The sequence below is a fragment of the Thermobia domestica genome, chromosome 15 (assembly GCF_964235325.1).
Source record: "Thermobia domestica chromosome 15, izTheDome1.hap1.1, whole genome shotgun sequence".
Classification (NCBI taxonomy): Eukaryota; Metazoa; Arthropoda; class Insecta; order Zygentoma; family Lepismatidae; genus Thermobia; species Thermobia domestica.
This window is the reverse complement of record NC_137468.1, coordinates 14,673,632-14,694,672: the sequence shown is the minus strand read 5'-3', so window position 1 is coordinate 14,694,672 and position 21,041 is coordinate 14,673,632. Positions and strand designations below refer to the sequence as shown.

Sequence of the window (21,041 nt, the reverse complement as noted above, 5' to 3'; positions counted from 1 at the left end):
CTGTAATGAAAATTTATGACAACGAGTGAATGAATTGTTCAGTTGATTGTCCAAAAGGGTTCCATCTTGTGAACTAATAGGTATGACGAGAAATAATAATTAATATTGATGGGGTAATTTGGTGGATGATAAACGAGAGGATTACGAGGAATGCAGTGATTGAACTCCCCCCCACCCCTTATCTGCTTTGGTGTTGTATCAGTACTAAGTCCGCTTATCACAATAATAAAAAAATAAAAAAAATGAGCTCATGATTCTTAATTATGAACATGATAGTTACAGCACTAAGCCATGATAGAAGTGTGAACATCGTTCAAGTATTGCATCAAAAAATACTTATTAACACTGTAATCAAGCTAACATTTCTAATAGTCCATTAAAAGTTTACTATCTCATTTCAAAGGACTCGGCGAGCTGGTGTAGGTGTTTTTCTTTGAAATTACGTAGTCCTGAGTTCCAATCCCTTATCTGGCAATCCTGATTTTCTCCCAACATTTTCCCACTCAGTCTATCCAACTATTCTGATATGGTTCCTTTAAATGAACCGGTGTTTGTAGGAAGAATGTGAATCCATTTTGTATTGATTTGATATATTAAAGAAAAACTACTTAAGTCCAGGACAACAGATCTTTCTTATGTTTAGTAGTTCAATGTTGCGTTTATACCGTTTTAACATATTCGACACATACTCTTTTTGTACACGAAGTTGCGTATACCCAGGGCCGTGCCGTGAGGGACGAGTGGGACGACGGTTTCGGGCGCCGAAGTAAGAGGGCGAAAAATTCGGGAATAAAAAGAAAAAAAAATAGGAAAAATTGCTTGAAATATATGTATAAGAGCGCCGTTGTATACTCTCGTCCCGGGCGCTGATTTTCCACGGCACGGCCCTGTGTATACCTTTAATAAATCGGACAAATTCATAAAACAAATTTAAGAAAAATGTGACTTGGATTCTTTTTGCAATCGTCAATTCAAATAAATATCGTAGACATTTGGTTACTACTAACGTAAAATGGTCTATCAAGCATCTTGACATGTTACACACCAACAAAACTCTTTGTAATTCGTTTGTGCGTTATTTTATTTATAATAATTCTTTTAGGCCTTAAAAGTAGTGTTAAAAATCATATTCCGCTAAGTTTTTAAGGTTCGACCTCGTTATTGTGGAATAGTAACCGAAAAATTGTCCCGTACTTAACATTGGAAAAAAAGTTTTGTAATCACTGTTATCTCATTTATCAGTTAATTAAAAATTCAGCCACTAGAGAACACCACTTGCGGCAATGTACTTACGCTACCTACCGACGGAATTATGAACTTTCGAACAATAGACACTTGTTAATACTAATTGAAATTCCCATTTTTCTCATAGAAAGAACATGTTTATGAAAGATATTTGAAGGAAGCACTTGAACCCTATTTCCTCCCTTAGGACGTGCATTTGAATAATCTTAAAAGAAATGAACGTTTTTCTTCTATGTGTTTCAATCGCTTCTTTAGTTTTTCCATTTTACGAAAACGAGTGAATCTCGTACAAAGTGAGAAATTAAAATATTATAGGAACCAGGAACCTTCCTTTAGAAGCAGAAGTTTTGTAAACGCTTGGACATTTGTCAACTTATTTTTAATAAGAAGTTCATATATGTTTATATACGGAATTCTACAGGGTGGTTCAAAAGTAGGCATACAGACCTGCATCAAGCAAGTATGACATTGTAACCTATTAAGGTAATGAATCTATTGCTTTGGTCTGTTCCGAGCTTAAAGTATTAGTGAAAAGAAATGAGGAAAATACCTGTATGGAGCACAATAAGTAAGTATTAAAAAATAACATGAGCCGATCAGTACGGGACTGTATACCTACTTTTGGGCCACCCTATATTTGCCTAACTTGAGATACGTATTATATTGGAACAAATTTTGAACCAATTACCACTTCTTTAGGATAAGCATTTTGATGAAAGTGACTAGATCAAAACCTGCCCTAGCAAACTATGCTTAAACCATTTGACACGAAGATATGATGTGAATTCTATGAAGAAACGAACATTCAGTTAAAGTCCAGAAGTGATTTACAATAGTTATGTGTCTATTTATGTTTTTACATTTGATTTTTGTAAAAGTCTACAAATTAGGAATAGGATTGCTACTATGTACGAGGGTGATTCAGAAAATAATGCCTCAAAGCCCACTACTTGGCAAGTAGTACTGTAACATTCTGAACTGTATAGCATTAATGCACTGATGTTTAAGTTATAGAATGTCGCTAGTTTCACCTTCCTATCTTTTCTCGTTCCGGAGTAATAGCTATAATAATCCATGGGATCCAGGAGTGACGTCTAGTTCGACCAGCCGGCTATTATTGAATTTCTGACTGCAGAAGGTTGTGCGCCCAGGAACATTTATCGCCGGCAACAAGTCGTGAATACACCATTATGACCCGGTAACAAAGCGCCCGCTTATCGGGTACCGCCACACGTCCTCTCCTCCGCCAAAAAAACTCAAAGTTGTACCATCTGCTGGCAAAGTGTTGACATTCTACCTCATCCTGCCTATAGTCCGGATCTTGTGCCCTGCGACTTTCGGTTCTTCCCTAAACTTAAGGATCACCTTGAGGGCCAACGCTACAGTTATGACATAGAGGTGGAAGCAGTAGTTCGACAATTGTGTCGCCAGCAGCCACCACAATTCTTAGCCAACGGCATGAAAAACCTTGTTTCGCGTTGGCGCAAGTGTGTTACCCGTAATGGGGAATATGTTCCAAAATGATCCCACTATTTGTAGCTGACATTGCAAGCTTATATAATTACTGCACACACAGACTGTCTTTTAAATGAACTCGACTAATAGAAATCATAAATATTGATATTTTATGAGCGACATTGTATTTCTGTGTTAATCCATTGTCATGAGGCAACTGGAAATTCGTTGAACAGAAGGTAGCAACTTTCTGTCTGGAAAGTAAGAAATAAACATTAATGGAAACTAGTATACTGATCATACTCAATTCGAATAAAAACCCCTTGACCGGCCATAAGATTTTGTGAACTTTTAACCCAGACAATATTAGTTTTCTATTAATAGGTCTTCTCCATTTCGGCTAACACTCCTGTCTTACTTTTTGTTTCTGGTTTCTTCATTCTTCTTCACTACTACATTTTCAACTTCCTGTTTCTCCTTGAATTTTATCTTCGTACATTTCACACGTTTTATAATCCGAGGTAACGAATCAGAACGAGTAAATAGAACATCTCTTTTGGTCTGATTTCCGGTATTGTCTAAGATTTGTTCAACCTTCGTCTAGATTTTTGTGGTTTGCCTAGCTTCGTATGTCATTAAAAAAACTGCTTTCGGTAAAAAGTTTCGGTGTGGAATCTGATTATGGCATCAGTTAGATGAATTGCGGACCAGTAGTTGTTTTCTGTTCCCTCTACTCAATCCAGAAGTGACAGAAATCAACCACTTCCGGTTATAACTAGGGATGCGCACGAGACAAGATTTGTGGCTGTCTCGTCTCGAAAATGTCCTGTAAAAGTGATGTCTCGACTCGAAAAATGTATATTTCTTTATTGGAAGAGCCGTGTCTCGACTCGAATTTTGTCAGGAAAATCCTGTCTCGACTCGTATCGTGCGCATCCCTAGTTATAACGTTGGTCGTTATAGAGTACAGAGTGTAATAGATAATGAGAAGTGATTTTCTGCAAGCAATTATACGTCCTAATCTCTGTACTGAAGACTCTAATTCTATCTAAACTCTAATATCTTTGCTCAAACCGGAAGTGGTAAAATCTACTACCACTTCCGGTTTCAATATTACGAGATTGATACCTTCAACGTGACACCTTTATTTGTATTTGACAGGTAGCACCGATACAGGTTATCAGTGGAAAACTTGCAATGTCGGCTCATTTTTCAACATAGTCCCCATTACGGGTAACACACTTGCGCCAACGCGAAACAAGGTTTTTCATGCCGTTTGGTGAAGAATTGTGGTGGTTGCTGGCAACAGCTTTGCCGAACTGCTGCTTCAACCTCCGTCTCACAACTGTAGCGTTGGCTCTTAAGAGTCTTCATCCCGGCGAAATTAAAATACCGCTAATTTTACAGTAATTATGTGATATCTTCAAATAGATAAAAGATAATCGAAATGTGGAACAAGAGCGCCCTAGACAATATTATTTTACATGAAAAACCGTTATCACGACTCACTTATCTGCTTTCGATTTCGAGCCATTTTGAAAATCGGCATTTAATTTCGCGTTTCTAAACAACTGAAAACGGAAAGCCACTAGGTGACTTGTGATAACGGTACCTCACGCAAAATAATATTGTCTAGGGCGCTCTTGTTCCATATTTCAATTATCTTTTATCTATTTTAAGATATTGCATAATTACTGTAAAATTAGCGGTATTTTAATTACGCCGGGGTGAAGACTCTTAAGGTGATTCGTAAGTTTGGGGAAGAGTCAAAAGTCGCAGGGCGCCAGATACGGAATATGGTCAGGGTGAGGCAGAATGTCAATAACACTTTGCCAACAGATGTGACAACTTTGATTTTTTTTTTTTTTTTGGCGGAGAAGAGACACGTGGCGGTAGTCCATTGACTGACGCTTCGTTTTTGAGTCATAATGGTGTATCCACGACTCGTCGTCGGCGACGAATGTTCCTGGGCGCACAAATTTCCGCAGTCACAAATTCAATGGCACAGCGCCATTTCAACCGGACGTTACCCCTGGATGCCATATATTGCTTCATTACTCTGAAACGAGAAGAGATAGGAAGATGAAACAAATGACATTCCATAGCTTAAACATCAGTGCATTAATGATAAACAGTTCAGAATCGTTGCAGTACTATTGACCAAGCAGTGGGCTTGGAAACATTACTTTCTAAATCACCCACGTAATTGACAAAATATCACGTCATACAAACCAAACTCCTTCCCATGAACGAGAAAATCTTAAAAAAATGAAAAGAAATAAAACTTAAATTCCATTTCATTTTCTTCATATGATTATTATGCACAATTACGCTGTTACTTGTTTATTGTCGAGAGAAACAACGATGCTTGTTAAACTTAGAAATATTGTTTGCTATTAAAACAAAGCTAGAGGCATAAGTTCTCACGTCAAGCTTGATATTAAAACAAGCAAACAAACACTTTTCTGTAGTTATTCATAATGAAGAAACCTATTTTTCTTCCTACTTTGGTCACAACTTCAATTACGAACAACAACAAAAAATATGATACTGCAAATTAATTTTGTTGTTTATGTAATGGTGAAAACATTAAAAGTAAACATTACTATTATTTTGCTCGAGAATTCCTCATCTAAAGCACTGCTTTCCGCCAGTAGGCCTAACTGATATAATGATGCAGCGATAATCAAAAATAACTTTCCTTCTGGAGAATACACGCTACACATGTATTTCTTATTATTTAATGATTCTGGTGCCGTGGTGGCTCAGTGGTAGAAGGTTCATCTCTGGTGCGTGAGGTTCCTTGCTCTTTCACAACTAGTGCGACGTGAACTTTGTGTAGTACAAACACTGCGTGTGTGAATTGTCTCAGGGTTCTTCCTTTTCCTTTCACTTTCTTCATTCCACCGCTTCTTTATTATCAGAATCACTGTCTCGCTTAGCCTCGGAGCATGAAATGAAACCTTGCAGTTTAACGTCCTATTAGGCTAAAAGAGACGATGATTCCCTAACAGCACAATTACGTAGCAGGCATATGCCTATCATATTCCCTCAGGTACATGGGAATGTCTCCAGCATGTGCCTTATATGCTTCTGAGAAAGAAATCACATGGATAGAAAGTGATAGTCACAGTGTATGTCCGCCCTTAGGCACATGCCTGACATGTACCTGGGGAACGTGCTTAGTATGTTCTAGATATGTTACCCATGCCGTAAGCGTAATGAACCACAAAATTACTCCCCCAAAATATGTTAAATCGCCTATATACGTAATGTGTTTACATTAACATGAGTCTAATCAACACTTTAAACAAGTAAAAGAAAATGAAGGGCTAACCTAGGGTGGGCCCGAACCATCAACCTTTGGATTACTAGCCGCGTACTTTTCCGACTTGGCCACAGAAGCGATGAAGGGAAGGTCGCTTTTAGAGGGATATATTAGTGAGTGTCTATTTACTTTATTTCTAGATTCTTCTTTATTCACTTTCAAATGATCGGCGACATTTGCCATCTAATAAAGTTGAATCGTTTATTGCTTCTAGTACACAATCACTTAAAAAAAAGAAGCAAAAATTGCATCAAATGTGGGAGATGAATTTAGAACACCTACATGGCGAATGCCTAGCACTTCTTCTGTTGTTAGGGTATCTGAAACAATATGTACCTAAAGGACGTACCTACAACATGACAGATATATGTCCCAAGTGACGACATAAAAACAAATGACTGTTAGAGTACGAAACTGAGCCAGGTGTATATAAATGCTATATTTGTGGTACATAGTTGCAAATATCAATTAGGTGTAACAAGTACCTAAACCTGTAGGTAGCTGAAGTACACACTTAGCACATGAATATCATATATGCCAAGTATAGGGTACCTAAACACTAGCTGGGACACCTACGTGGCACATGCCTAGCGCATCTTGTGCTGTTAGGGTTAAGATAAATGAGTAATGATGGAAGAATTAATGGAATGCGAATGAGGGAGATAACGAGAGTATCCTAAAAAACCACGGACACTATGCTATTCACAACACTCTTACTTGGACGGAGATCGAACCAGGGACCCCACCTACCAGAGGTAAGCGCTCTAACACTGCCACTGTGCCCCCTTCGCCTCAGATCATAAACGTAAGACACTAAAATAGAAATTGCATCTGATTTCTTTAATTTCTTTAGTGATTGTGTCTTTAGTATTATACAATAGTATACATGTTTCACAGCAATCTATTTATAATTCAAAACCATCGCACGAGGGAAGGTTCGATGTCACTCAGAGATACTTGGACCAAATTTGGTGTAGGAGTAGGTAATAGGAATAGAAATGATCGTGTGGAAGCATTCGTTTCGCAGGCGTTTGGAATCAGAAATAATGGACTCTACATTTCTGGAGATGTATGGCCTTCAATCAGATATTAGTGGGACGGAACCTTTGCTCGCTGTTGCGGCCAATGCAGAACAAATTAAATAAAGTAAAATTAAAACAGGAAAGATGAGCTGATCAGAAAATGCACCAATATCCACCCTCAGTCCCACCAGGGGAATGCAGGGATACTAAATCTATCAATTGAATTGGTCATTACCTATTGGGTAGGCATCACTAGTTAGCTTAATGAAATTATATTAAGAATATATATATACAAAAAATAATCATGGGCGTCGCCAGAAGTTTGCCAGGGTCAAAAGGAAGTTGTTGTATTTCTTCAGACTTTAAGAGCTGTCAGTACGCATGTTTTAAATGTTTGATCCCACCAATATAACCTGAATACATTTGTATGGGCTTTTGGTACATACGACGTGGCGCCCACCAAAATTAAAGTACTGTGTCCTATGTGTTTGTGAGGAAAATTTAAATATAGTGATATATCGGGATTAGTGATGTTTAAAATGGGAACGACTGTGTACGGCCAAGACAAAAATAACTGTTTGAATATATACAAGACTGTTCATTAACACAACTGTGTTAACGCAAAGGACCAAGGAAATATTTGAATTTGGTCTATTCACCACTAGAAAGCAGCAAAATGTAGTGGACAGAAACAGTCTCGTAATAACTTCGTTCAAGACTACTAATATAAGGTATCCAAATAAGTTTTTGTCGTTTGTGATGGCCTTGTTGTTCGAGGGTCACAGACATGCTATGACGTTAGTCACGTGCGCGCGACGCGATAAGGAGGTAGGCAGAGCACTGACCGACATCAATAGACGCTCGTTGGGCACACTACAGAGACCTAGCTCGTCAAGTGGCACAGTGAAATGGAGGTGTCGAAGCAACTCATTAGGGAATGTTTGCTGTATGACTTCATGGTAGGCCTATCAGCGACCGCATCACGTCGCCGCATATGCCAGGCGTTCGGGGAGAATGCCGTGAATGAACGCACCGCCCGACAGTGGTTTCAAAAATTCCGGACCGGCGATTTGGGCTTGAGTGATGAGCCCCGCAGTGGACGACCACATGTGTTGGATGACGACGCCCTGATGACAGCCATCGAGGAGGACAGTAGTTTTACACGTGAGGAACTTGCCGAAAGGTTTAATGTATCGATGGAAACAGTCAGACTGCACCTGCATCGCATAGGGAAGACATACAAGTTGAGTAAGTGGGTACCACACACATTGTCAGCTACCAACAAACGACAGCGAGTTGAAGCCAGTTTATTTTCTCTCCAAGCACTAGGACACACAAATATTTGGTCGATTGATCACTAGTGACGAAACGTGGGTCCTTTACAACACACCCAAGCGTACTCGACATTGGTTGTCGCCACGTGACGCAGTTCCACACACCTCAAGACCACCTGTGCATCCCAAGAAGATTATGGTGTGCGTATGGTGGAATTATCGCCATGTGATTCATTATGAGCTCCTACCACCAGGCCAAACCATCAATGCGGATGTGTACTCCCAGCAGTTGCAACGAGTGGACGTGCATTGAAGGAAAAGGAGCCGGCATTGGTTAATCGCAAAGGTGTACTGGTCCTTCACGATAATGCAAAACCACACGTGGCAAAAAGGACCCGGGAAACCATTCTGCAACTTGGTTGGGAAACTTTGTGTCATCCACCATATTCCCCTACAGATTACCATCTGTTTCATTCCCTGGACAATTACCTTCGTGGGAGACAATTTGAAAATGAGAGTGATCTCGGACCGCACTCACGGACTTCTTTGCTTCCAAGACCGCTACTTTTACCACCATGGCATTGTACAGTTTCAGGAACGTTGGCAGAAGGTGCTGGATGCAGATGGCGATTACTTCGAGACATAATCGTGAGTATTTTGTGCTACAACGTAGACTTTGTGGGGACTCTGAAATCGGCAAGAACTTTTTTGTACAACTCATTCATGTTTCACAAATACTGCACTTTAATAGTGTGAACGCAAAGGGAATATGAGCGTTTCGTGACATCGATTTATTTCTGTGTATATATTTTCTTTATTTGCTTAATATAATTTCATTACGCTAACTAATGATGCATACCCAATGGGTAATGGCTAAAGCAGTTGATAATTTAGTATCCTGGCATTCGGCTGATGGGACTGAGGGCGAATATTGGTGTATTTTCTGTTCAGCTCACCTTTTCTGTTTTCCTTCTACTTTATTTAACTTCATCTGCATTGGCCGCAACAACGAGCAAAGGCTCCATCCCATCAATATCTGATTGATAGGCCATACATCCTTCTCCAGAACTGTATGGCAAATTATTTCTGATTCCGAACGCCTGTGAAACGAATGCTTCCACACATTCTTTTCTATTCCCATTACCTACTCCTACACCAGATTTGGTGCAATTATCTTTGAATGACATCCTGCCCTTCCCTCGTCAGTTGTGATGCTTATTCCTAATATTTATAGCAATCGCCACTGAGTTTTACCCTTTATAAGGTTCTGTTTGATACTTGCATATCTCATTGGTGGAATTACTACATACATATCTCTTGTTTGAGTTTTTCGTGTTTGTGCTGTTAATTGTATAATTATTTCCAATTTTTAACTTTCTCTGTTTTGTTTTTGCTGTTTCTTAATATTTAAAAAGCTTGAGATTATATAAGCCCTTGTCTCATAATAAATAGTGTAATACAAAGTGCAGCAGCGACAAAAAATATTAACAAGGTATATATATATATATATATATATATATATATATATATATATATATATATATATATATATATATATATATATATATATACGAGGGCAAGTCAAGAAAGACTTGGACTAATTTTTTTCCCGGCAGTTCTGTTAACGCTGGAGCTTCATAGTTTGGCATACAAGTAGGGTGGGTCTTGCTGTGCATATATATAAAATGTTGTTAAGGAATCATTGCATGTTTGGTAACCACGACTTTTTATTGCAGGTAATGTTCTGCGCCGCCTCTAGAAGTCGGCTGTAGAAGAAATGGAGTCATTACGAGATGAACAATTTGCAGCTATACGGTTCTGCTATCGCCTGGGGAAAAGTGCAACAGAAACTCTAGGAATGTTGAGAGCAGCCTACAAAGATGACGCTCTGCCACGAAGTACCGTGTTCTGGTGGTTCAAAGAGTTTAAAGAGGGCCGAATGACAATCACGAAAGCTGGTGGACTAGGTGTATCAGCGTCAGCTGTTACTGAGGTGAACATTAACACGGCAGCAGTCATTGTTAGAGAAGATCGCCGCATCAGTATTGACGATCTGGCAGCCGCACTACGCATATCTCATGGCAGTGCCTTCAAAATTTTGCATGACCACCTCCACATGAGCCGAGTGTGTGCGCGATGGATTCCGCGACTCCTGACACCAGAGCAGAAGGCCGTTCGAGTGGAGACTTGCAGGGAGCTGTTGCAAAGGTTTGAGGATGGTGGAGACGCCTACCGCACCGTGCGACTTTTTTCTATTCCCTGCCCTAAAATCCAGACTGCGTGGACGCCGCTTCTCCGATAATTCCGAGGTTCTGAAGGCATCGGAGGCGGTTTTGAAGGACCTCTCAAAGAATGGTCTGCGACACGTGTTTGAGGACTGGAAGACTCGAATGAAAAAGTGCATTCAAATGGGCGGGGACTACTTTGAAAAGGATCATGTGGCTGTTGCTGAGTAATAATAAATTGCCTAGAAAAAAAATCAGTCCAAGTCTTTCTTGACTAGCTCTCGTATATATATATATATATATATATATATATATATATATACAAAAAGTGGTGTATCGACTTATACTGAAAGGGCCATCAACAGCTAATTTGAAGAAGCTTGTAAGGACAAATCTTGGGAAGATATGGAATACAATTTTACATAAACAAGTCTATATACAATATAGTTCAACGCACCGAAAAGAAAACACAGTAGTGTTTATATATCGAGTTCGAGACTGAAGAGAAAGACAAATCAAAGTACTTAACTGCAAATATTATTCAAAACAACGTTTGATTGGAGAATATGCTTGTTTTGTGCTAGAATTATATTTAGAAATATACATCTCTAGAAAATGTATTGCAATTTCTTTTTATTAGCAAGTATTGCTAGTACCGCATTACATGTATTGCAAAATATTATAAGGTAGGTGCAGGTAAATATGCCATGTTAAGGATGTTGTATTTTTTATAGCCTTAATTTTCATGAAACTCAAAGAACAAGACATGTGCATTGCAGAGTAGTCTTTTCCGCGTGTAGAAAAAAAATATGGCAACGATGCGACTCACTTCTATTTTGTACTCAAGGTAAAAGAAAAAAACTGTTACAAATTGACATATTTACCAACACGTGCACTTAATTACTCTAAGTCAAGGATACTACTAGAAACCTGCAATAAATGTTGCAATTGCTTACATCGTCTGTGTTATACGAACTCAAATATTACTACACAACATGGCTGAAGCAAAAAATAAAATAACCAAAGTGCAAGATGAAGATTAAAGGATAAAATGTAAAAACGATAATTTCAAAAGTTGAAATGAAGTTAAAAACTGAAAATGTTTAGTCCATAAGAAGAAAATCAAACAGTGCCACTGTACTGTGACTTAAAAACTACACCGATATTACATGGAACAAATGAAAACATCTTTGTCTTCTGCAATCCGTCCTGCTCACTCCCTGGTGTATTTCGCTGCTCCATGTTTGGTATTGATTCAGTAGCCATGGAATCCAAATACTAAAATAACACATAACAAAGTGTTTCTAGACTAGGGTGACCAAACCATCAACTAGAAAAAACGGGACAACTTTTATTTCTGGATAGGTTGCTCCCCTAAATATATTTTTTAGCCTCTCTTTTTTCTCTCTTTCCCTTTTTGTACCTCACCAAAAAGGGCAAATCTACACTTTTTCTTTTTAAAACCTATTGAAAAGGTTGTGGAATTAATTAGATAATAAGTAACCATCAGCTGCTAACAACATATGAAATATTTAAAAACATTACTAAAAATATATGAGCGCTCAAATCTATCCCCGACAGGATTTGTAATTACTCTCAGCATCGGATTCCAACTCCTTTTATTTGCATTGTCTTACTTTTAGACATTATTTCATTTACAACTAGTTTTCGTTTTACTTTCACATTTATAGTTCTATACGTCTGTTCACCTTTCGTAAATGGAAGTATGTTACATCTTAGTGGAATCACGGAAACACTGTACTCTACTCATGACAGCGCCTCAATCTTCCACCGCCCGAAACAGAGAGTAAAAACAGGTTACATTTGTTCTCCATAAGACTTTCAGCCCCTTGCACTGTCGTCTGCGGAGTGGGGAAGTCTCGGAGGGAAAACAGTGCAGCCACCACATCCAATATTGCAAACGTCGTAATGACCTGGCTCAGTAATTAGACATGTTCCAATATAATCACATAACTTAGAAAATAATAACACAAATTAGGAAATTTTAGCGATTCGAAAGGTTTTTTGTACCCAATGTACGTAAATGCGGGACATTTCGGAGTCCCGGGAGAAGTTTTCGGGATACTGGAAATGGTAGTGAAAAAACGGGACAATCCCGTTTTACGGGACTGTTGGTCACCCTATTCTAGACGGACATGAAATAGAGTGTACGTTGTTATAAACAATTGGCAATATTTTGAGTTAGCACGCTACTAATAACGGATTCTTACGTCTATTGAAATAATAACGTTCTTCCACGGAACCTCCCCGAAGCAAACAAAACTGCATGGTGCGGCAGTCTCAGCGCTGTCTCTCGGAGGAGCATTCATCAAATCGAACGTGTCCAAGGTCATGGCACATATTGGAGGAGCATTTTAACGGATTTCGTCGGAAATGTCTCGGCACTGAACACTTGGCATATTTAGCTGCACTGGCGTATATACCTGCAGTTACCTTGTTTCACGAAATTTGTTACAATTTAGCTGTCATACAAAGCTTCGTTATCACTCTCTTTCTATTTGTATTGTATTTTATTCTTGAGGGGGGCTATTGTGTTAAAATGCTTTTTGAGTACGGAGGTTATGGGCAATATATATGTGGACTTCGGTGGTAGATACGGCTGCCAGTATTACACTGATCTATGGCTTCGGTGCATTCATATGTTGCGAAGAGATGATCCAGTGGTGGGTAGGCATAGCGTGGTACAGCAGGAACTTGGTCTAAGAGCTCATGGACGATGGGATGTGCCAATTGGATTCGTGTCGCTTTGTAGCGTTGGCGTAGATGGTAGAGATGTGGCAAAATGGTTGGAAATTGCGCACGACGATATATTTCAGCAGTGGGAGTATCCGTTTGATCACGTTTTATAATTTGAGATAAAATAATTGTTGCTTAGCGTCGCCATTAAAATAAATTGTAATTGATATGATGTCTAATTGAAATTAGCAGACAATGAGTTGTTCGATAACTTTTTTATATAGAGAAAACAAAGATATTTTTCATGTGTTCCATGTAATTTTCATACAGATACTTATAATTAAATGAATTAGACGTTTTGCTATCCCATCTATGTTTTACTTTATTTGAACCGACGTTTGAAAAGGGACTCCTGTTTCAAACATCAATTTTATTAAGGAATTGTTATACTGCTATAATAGTTTTAGTTTTTAATAGTTTTAGCAAATAATAGTTATAGTTTTTATAATATTAACATTATTATTTATTATTACACTTTTATTTTCGTACGAGTAATCGAATATAATTACAACGTTAAGTTTAGCTCAAGTTGACAGTCTTAACCTTCTTCTTTCCACACTATAAATTATAAATGTAAGTTACACTTAACGTTGCGACGATATTTGGCTTTTATACATTGAAAACCAAGCAGCAATGTCCTAATGTACACCCCGTGAAAGAGTTTAGTTTGTTACAGTGTACTAAAGCAGTGGTGCCCACCCCCCTCATGTCCATGACGCACCCCCCCTCAATTGTCTATCCGTAGGTGTTCTTCCATGAAAAAAAAATCTTTTCGATTGATTTTTACACCCCCTCAAAGATATTTATATAGATTTTTACCCCCCCCCCAAATATTTCAATGACGCAGTTTGCGTCATATCTCCCCTTGTAGGCACCCCTGACTAAAGATGGAGTGTGTCAGGGGTTGTGGGTCAAGTGAGTCGAGTAGGTCAAGATTTGTGAGGAGGTCAGTGGGTCATGGGTGAACAGGACGAGACCCGACTTTGACTCACCGATCTTTTGTGCTTACTGCATTGTAGACAGCATCTTCTGAACCCTGGTGAATTTGCCTACGATTTACTTGCAAGACGGCCTCCATTTCTCTTCCTTTTTTCATTTGTGTCTATTTACATACCTGAGATGAGAATTTATATTTTAAAATGTTAAGTTTACATGTTTGTGGTCAAGAAAAGTGTAGGATGTTTGTGGCCAATCCTGTCGATAGTGAGCTCTCGGGAACCATAAGCTCTAGAGAGACTCCTTTTTCACTGATCGATTGCAAATTTTCCGTAAATTGTTCAATTCTAATTGGATATTTAAAAAAAATGCGTTATTTCTTTATTACATTTTTAGGGGTATACTGGAAATATTGAAATTTAGAAAGTAATGCATCATATCCTACGAGTGAAGGTCAGATCTCCCGATATTGTAACAGAGCGGTGCTTGAGCGATTGGCCGTACAAATTCAAACTCCGATTAGTAATGATTTTACAGTCTTGTTTTATTACAAGTGTAAACTCTTTAGTCACTGGAGAAGAGAGTGTAGATCATAAGTCAGAGATGATGACTATCGGTTTTGGTAGGGTAATGGGTCATAGGTGACACATAGTGGATCATGGTTGGTCAGAATGGGTCTCATTGGTCGTGCGTCACGGTGGGTGTTGGGTCATGGGTCAACTTTTCATTGACCCACGTCATCTCTACAGTGTACACAACGTGCAAATGAAACTTTAATGTAAGCATTTTCCCTTCCCCTTCCATTCCCTAATGAAAATCTTTAGTAAGATGAACAATTATTTGAAAAAAGAAAGTATTTAAGTCATTAACATGTTGAGCAGAAAGTCATTTACTCTCACTTTAGCGTTCTATTTCGCGGTCAAATTAGCACTTTGTATCCTGAAAATTATGCAAACACATTAATCTTAATAATACTGCGCGCAGCCTATCAAGCAAGGATGATATCCATAATTACGTACTCCCATAACGATAAATGTGGAATCTGGATTTTAATCGTCCATACCTTGAGATCAAATAGACAGATTATCTGGATCAACGAAAGTCGTTTCCGAACTCTTGGTTCTCTAAATCCTGACAAAAATGGATGATAATCCATCAAATAGCTCTTGAAATTTTGAAACTAGTTTCTCGAACGGACACACGTAACGATGCAAGTAGGCTAGTTGTTGCCCGGGGCAAGAACCCGCCTTAGTGTTCCCCCCAGACCAACCAAACCAAAACGCTCCCCGACTACACATGGTATTGGCATCAGATAGTAATTTCCCTTTTCCATTTTTTTCTTAAGTGGTAAAGCTTGATTTCAAAAATGCAGTACATAATTTAATTTTTAGTACAAGATATAACACCAAACTAATTAGTGGGGCCGCGGTGGCTCAGTGGTAGAGTGTTCACCTCTGGTGCTTGGGGTCCCGGGTTCGATCCAAAGCCCCCGCCAAGTGAAATTTGTGATGGACAAACACCGTGTGCGTGAGTTTCCTCGGGGTTCTCCCGTTTCCTCCCACTTTCTTCATTCCACCATTTCATTCATTACTTATCATCATCGTCTCCTTTAGCCTAACCGGTATAATCGTGGGACGTAAAACTCAAAGATTTCATTTATTTCTCAAACTAATTAGTATTTGATTGTCAAATAATCTGAAAGAAGCATGCTTGATATATTCTTATAGTATTATCATAATAACTGCAAATCACCATGTTTTTTTTTTTTTAATTTTATCGGGATATATAGGCCTATATGTATAGAATGAATCAACAATCTGTTGCTCTAAAATATAATATTTCATTGTGAGAAACAGCCAAGCTGTTGTCTCGTTTATTATACTCGGACATTTTACGAATCTCTTAAATCGATGTAAGTTAAATGAAAACACAAAAAGCAAGAATTAAAATTTAACTTTACGGGCTCTTTTGGTTGCAAAGGTTTTTACAATGTCCTCAGAAGATAGCTTTGAAGCTAACTTATGCTCTATGAATATGATCTTACGATTGGTGAGTCGTTGTTGTCCTGTTAAGTTTCTGACGCGTCAGATATTTTTTATGATCTTTAGTTTGCTAAAACTTCTTCCGTTGTCTTATAGTAAAAATAAATATTTGCATAATTTTGCGCCCCCCAATCTGGCGCCCGCGGCACAAACCCCGTTTGTCCCTCTTAGTTACGTCACTGGACAAACGGGCAAAGTTTCCCGAACAGACACATGGATAGAGTAAATATATATAAAGAACATTTTGATAAAACAAAATCGTTAATAAAATTTCAATAATTAAAATTGTAGATTGTTAACTGTTGATAAAGCTCGTGAGGTTGCTTTTTAAAACGATCTAACACAGTACTATCTGAAAAATATACATCCTCATTTTAAATTGGCAATATTCTTCATCCGTCGATATCGTAAGAGTATGTAAACAAATTTCGTCTTATTAATATTTGGTTTGTGTAAAATTTTAGCGTTTTTATTCTGTTAGTTTAGGAGCTACATGGGCGCAACAAATTAAACCAGTTAAGAATGCTCCAAGAGAATTGCCAGAACGAATTTAAAAAGAATTGAGAAATGGAGTGGGAAAGAAAACTGTCATTGTTCCTAGATGTAAAAGTAAATCTTTTTATCCGCACCTTCTTCTCTTTCTCGCAAAAATTAGCAAAATATCAAATATCTAGAAATTCTTAATATCTAGAAATAAATATCTAGAATGCTTAAATATCTAGAAATTCTAACTTTTTAGCCATTATGTGAGGAACGGTGGCCAGTTGATCAGTAGACAGCCATCGGTTACTATTTAGTACCAAAACGTTCACCATCCTCTGAGGTATTGATAAACACCAATATCATCTCTTTACAACTTATGGTTCCCGAGCTATTTCTCGTTAAGTATCTTGAAATTGGCCATTTTTGGCCAATATCACAGGAACGGTAAGTCATACAAAGATGATATTGGTGTTAATCAATACCTAACAGGATGGTAAACATTTTGGCACCGATAATAATTGGTGGACACTGGCCAACTGACCATTGGCCAAACCAGTGGCCACTTAGACAGTGGTCACCGGTTACTACTTGATACCAAAATATTTACCATCCTCTTAGGTATTGATCAACATGAATATCATCTCTCTACAACTTATGGTTCGCGAGCTATGGCTCCTTAAATATCTAAAAATTGGCCATTTTTTGGCGAATATCTCAGGAACGGTAAGAGTGACGCGGAAAATTTAATCACTTTCTCTGATAGTTTTTGATGCTCTATCGAATGCAGGGTTCAAAATTGAAAAAAATCGCAAATAACAGACAGACGGACAGACAGATAGACAGATAGATACACAGACAGAAAATTTAGTAACGAAACTTTTAAAGTTCGTTGAAAACTCCAGTTTTGTTATATTCAAGGATACACTATATCTAATCACAAATATATAATTTAATTTTAGTTACAGAAATCATTTCATTACAGTTTATTTTTGAATAATTTTACATGCACTTTTTCTTAAATAAAACTCAGGTCAAACTCTTGTATGTTTTGTGGTATGTTATTGTATTATTTACACATTCAGAGCAACAGTGAGTTAATACATGTATTTGTTTCTGTTGCTAGTTTTCAATGTTCTTTTTGTAGTGTTGAATTTAGAGTGCTGCAAAAACTCTCTCGTATCAGACATACCATAGTTTCACAACATGATTAACAAACTTTTATGTAAAACATTTTGTGTAAACATACTGTCTGTGTAATGGCACACCTATCAGAAAATATAATTCCTAACAAACAAGAGTATGCTATTTTGTTTACGTGGCAATTTGTTCCTTTGCTTTGTAACACAAATACCTTTCCTAATTTGCTTCCGTTCAATTCTTTTGAGATATTAATTTAACAGCCCAATCACTGAAGCGGATTTGATTTCCCTAGATTCTTAAAGAAAGAGTTACAATAACATTGCTAATGATTGCAAATATTACTTTAGTTCTCTTGTACTTTTAAGTTATCGCGATTATCATGTATATCTACATTAGGGTGGAGCGTTTTGCACTTTTGTTGGGAATTCGATGACGGCTAGTGCGGAAAAGGTGCCATTAGTGGCACCGACCTTACTGATTTTTTTTAAAATTTTGGACCACCCCTTACCCTGCCCCAACGGACTTCAAGTTTTTCAAGTGTTTGGTTAGGCAACATGCACAGCACCAATGACAGAAAAGCTACTTGTGGTCGTTTTTAGAGTTACCCGATGGCTATAATACAATTATTTTATTTCAAAAAAACTTGTAGCAATGCCAGTAAATAATTTTAAAATGTTTATGAGTTAAAGTACAGCCATATTAGCTCAGTTGTTGGAATTAATGTCCAAATTTTGTTTGGAATGGCACGTTAACGATGATTATAGGCAATGCCCTTGATATAACACGATTTTCTTCGTTTATTTTGCTCTGTACGCAAAATAACTCAGAACTCACCACTGGGAGGTGGTTGCACATCGAGTTCTGCCTATCCACCCACCCAGTAGGCATACGTTGACATTTGACCTTAGGTCACGTAGTTCTTCTTGGTCTCGAAGCGGGGCATTCTTGTTCTAGACTTCAGTTTGGCTCTAATGTAGATATCTCTTGTGTTCTGGCCGCACTTTTTCGACGCTGCCTCTCGAAATACCTAAAATATGAGATTATAGGTAAACAAAAAAAATCCCATTTAATTAACATGGGGAATTTCTTCATTTCCCTTTTAGACCCCCTAAAAATTAAATATATTCACTTTTGGCAATTTTTCTGTTGGTTAGTCCCAAAAAGCTAAAATCATGTCAAATTTAATCATTGTAGCCCTACAGGAAGTACCCAATAATTTGGGGGTGTAAAAGGTATCCTATATAAATAACATGAGAAAGATTTTTCAGTTCCCCATAAAACCACTCTACAGTTGGAAATTTTTATTTTTACTTATTTACTTAGTTAACGGTAACGAAAACGTACAAGAATACCGAATTTCAAGTTTTTATTCGAATTCCAAGTACCTAAAACATGAGATTATAGGTCCAAAAAAAATCCTGTTTAAATAACATGGGGAAATTCTTCATCCCTCCTTTAGACCCCCTAAAAATTAAAAATATTCACTTTTGGCAATTTTCCTATCGGTTAGTCTCGGAAAGCTACAATCATGCCAAATTTCAACTTTCCAAGTCAGCCGGAAGTACCCCTTTAATTTATGTCAGCTCATTTAGTTTTATATATAGTTATTATTAAGAAATCTGAAATTGGTTTATAAGTAGGTTTATTAAGTTTTGCTATGTTATTCGTATAACGTCCTTGGATAATGTGGTTAATTTTTATTTAAGTTTCTCGGTATAATTAGAATAAAAATAGTCATAAATACCGTAATTATCATTTGTTTGTACCAAACTTCACAAAATGAAACAAAATCACTGCCTTTAACGTCCCATGCGCATACCCTTAAGGCTAAGGGAGACGATGATTAAGGAAAGCGAATGATAATGGAATAGTTGGTGGAATGATAAAGTAGGAGGAAACCCAGTGTCCCGAGAAAACCCACGGACACGATGTCGTCTACCACAAATTTACTTGGTAAGGGTTCGAACTAGGGACCCCACGCACCAGAGGAAAGCACTCTGGTACTCAGCCATCGTGCCCCTAGCAATCTTCAGATTTCGACATGCGGCAAACTTTCGATCTACTGAGGATACAAGAAAACTTGTAGTGAACAAAGTATAAATGAAAGTTTGAACTATATTTCCCACGGTTCTTGAGTTAGATAACTTTCTCGATTTTGAAATTTGCGTTCCTACTTACGTTAGGCAATAGAGTTCATTCTTGCATTGAAAGATGCGTAAAATTTATTTAATAAAATAACTGCTCATTAGTTACTACTCCCTTGGATTGATCGCGTACATATATACAAAGTAGCTATCACATCATCTGAATATCAGAATAATGAAATAAGAAAAATATTCATACAGAGTGATGCAGGGAAACGGGAAATTTTGAATCTAGAATTAGCAATACTGTATGGCATTTGTTTGCAATCGATAAGATAACATTCAGAAGACTGCTATTTAAGGTGGATCACCACCCGGAAGTCAGTACATATTTTAGCTCATTTCCTTAACTACTGCGCAATGAAACGTTACATATTATAAATACTGTGCTATAAGGTAGAGTAATGTTTCAGCTAGAGCACAAGACACTGATTCATTTGGTTGTGTCTCCTGATATCGCAAATTGTAACAAATAAAAGAAAATATTTGGTTTGTTTTACAATTAGCACACGAGATGGCACTTGCTGTAAGGTCTTACTAGAAGTGCTCAGTTTTACGAAATGCTTATTTGTGTGTGTAAAGTTTTTTAAAGTAACGATCTTATTACGAAATAGATATATTGTTTGACCGTTTTTCGTGTTATGTTTCATATTTTATTTAAATATTAATTTGCATATAAGGAAATAGATTTTGAGAAGAAACTTGCGCAGAACGCCATAATGCGTTGTCGCCAAATTTGTAAGTTTACTATAGTAGTCACAATAGAAAAATTCCTGGATTCTAGCGTTGCAGTTTGAGAAACGGAATTGCGGTACGGGTCGAAAACTAATTACTCTAGTAAGTATCCAAGCAGTGTTCCATGATTACTCCCTTTATTATCTGGCATCAGTAAACTCTCGACACTATCTGACAACGCCACACTATTCAAGCAGCGTTTAGCATAGCACCGAAAACATCTAGTGATCCACCTTAGTAATAATCAAACTATGT

General features: G+C 37.7%; 1 pseudogene; it reads left to right on the top strand.

Moving 5' to 3' along the window:
- Positions 1-7,958: 7,958 nt before the first annotated feature.
- On the top strand, positions 7,959-8,411 carry LOC145672018 (histone-lysine N-methyltransferase SETMAR pseudogene; annotated as a pseudogene).
- The last annotated feature ends 12,630 nt before the right edge of the window (positions 8,412-21,041 follow it).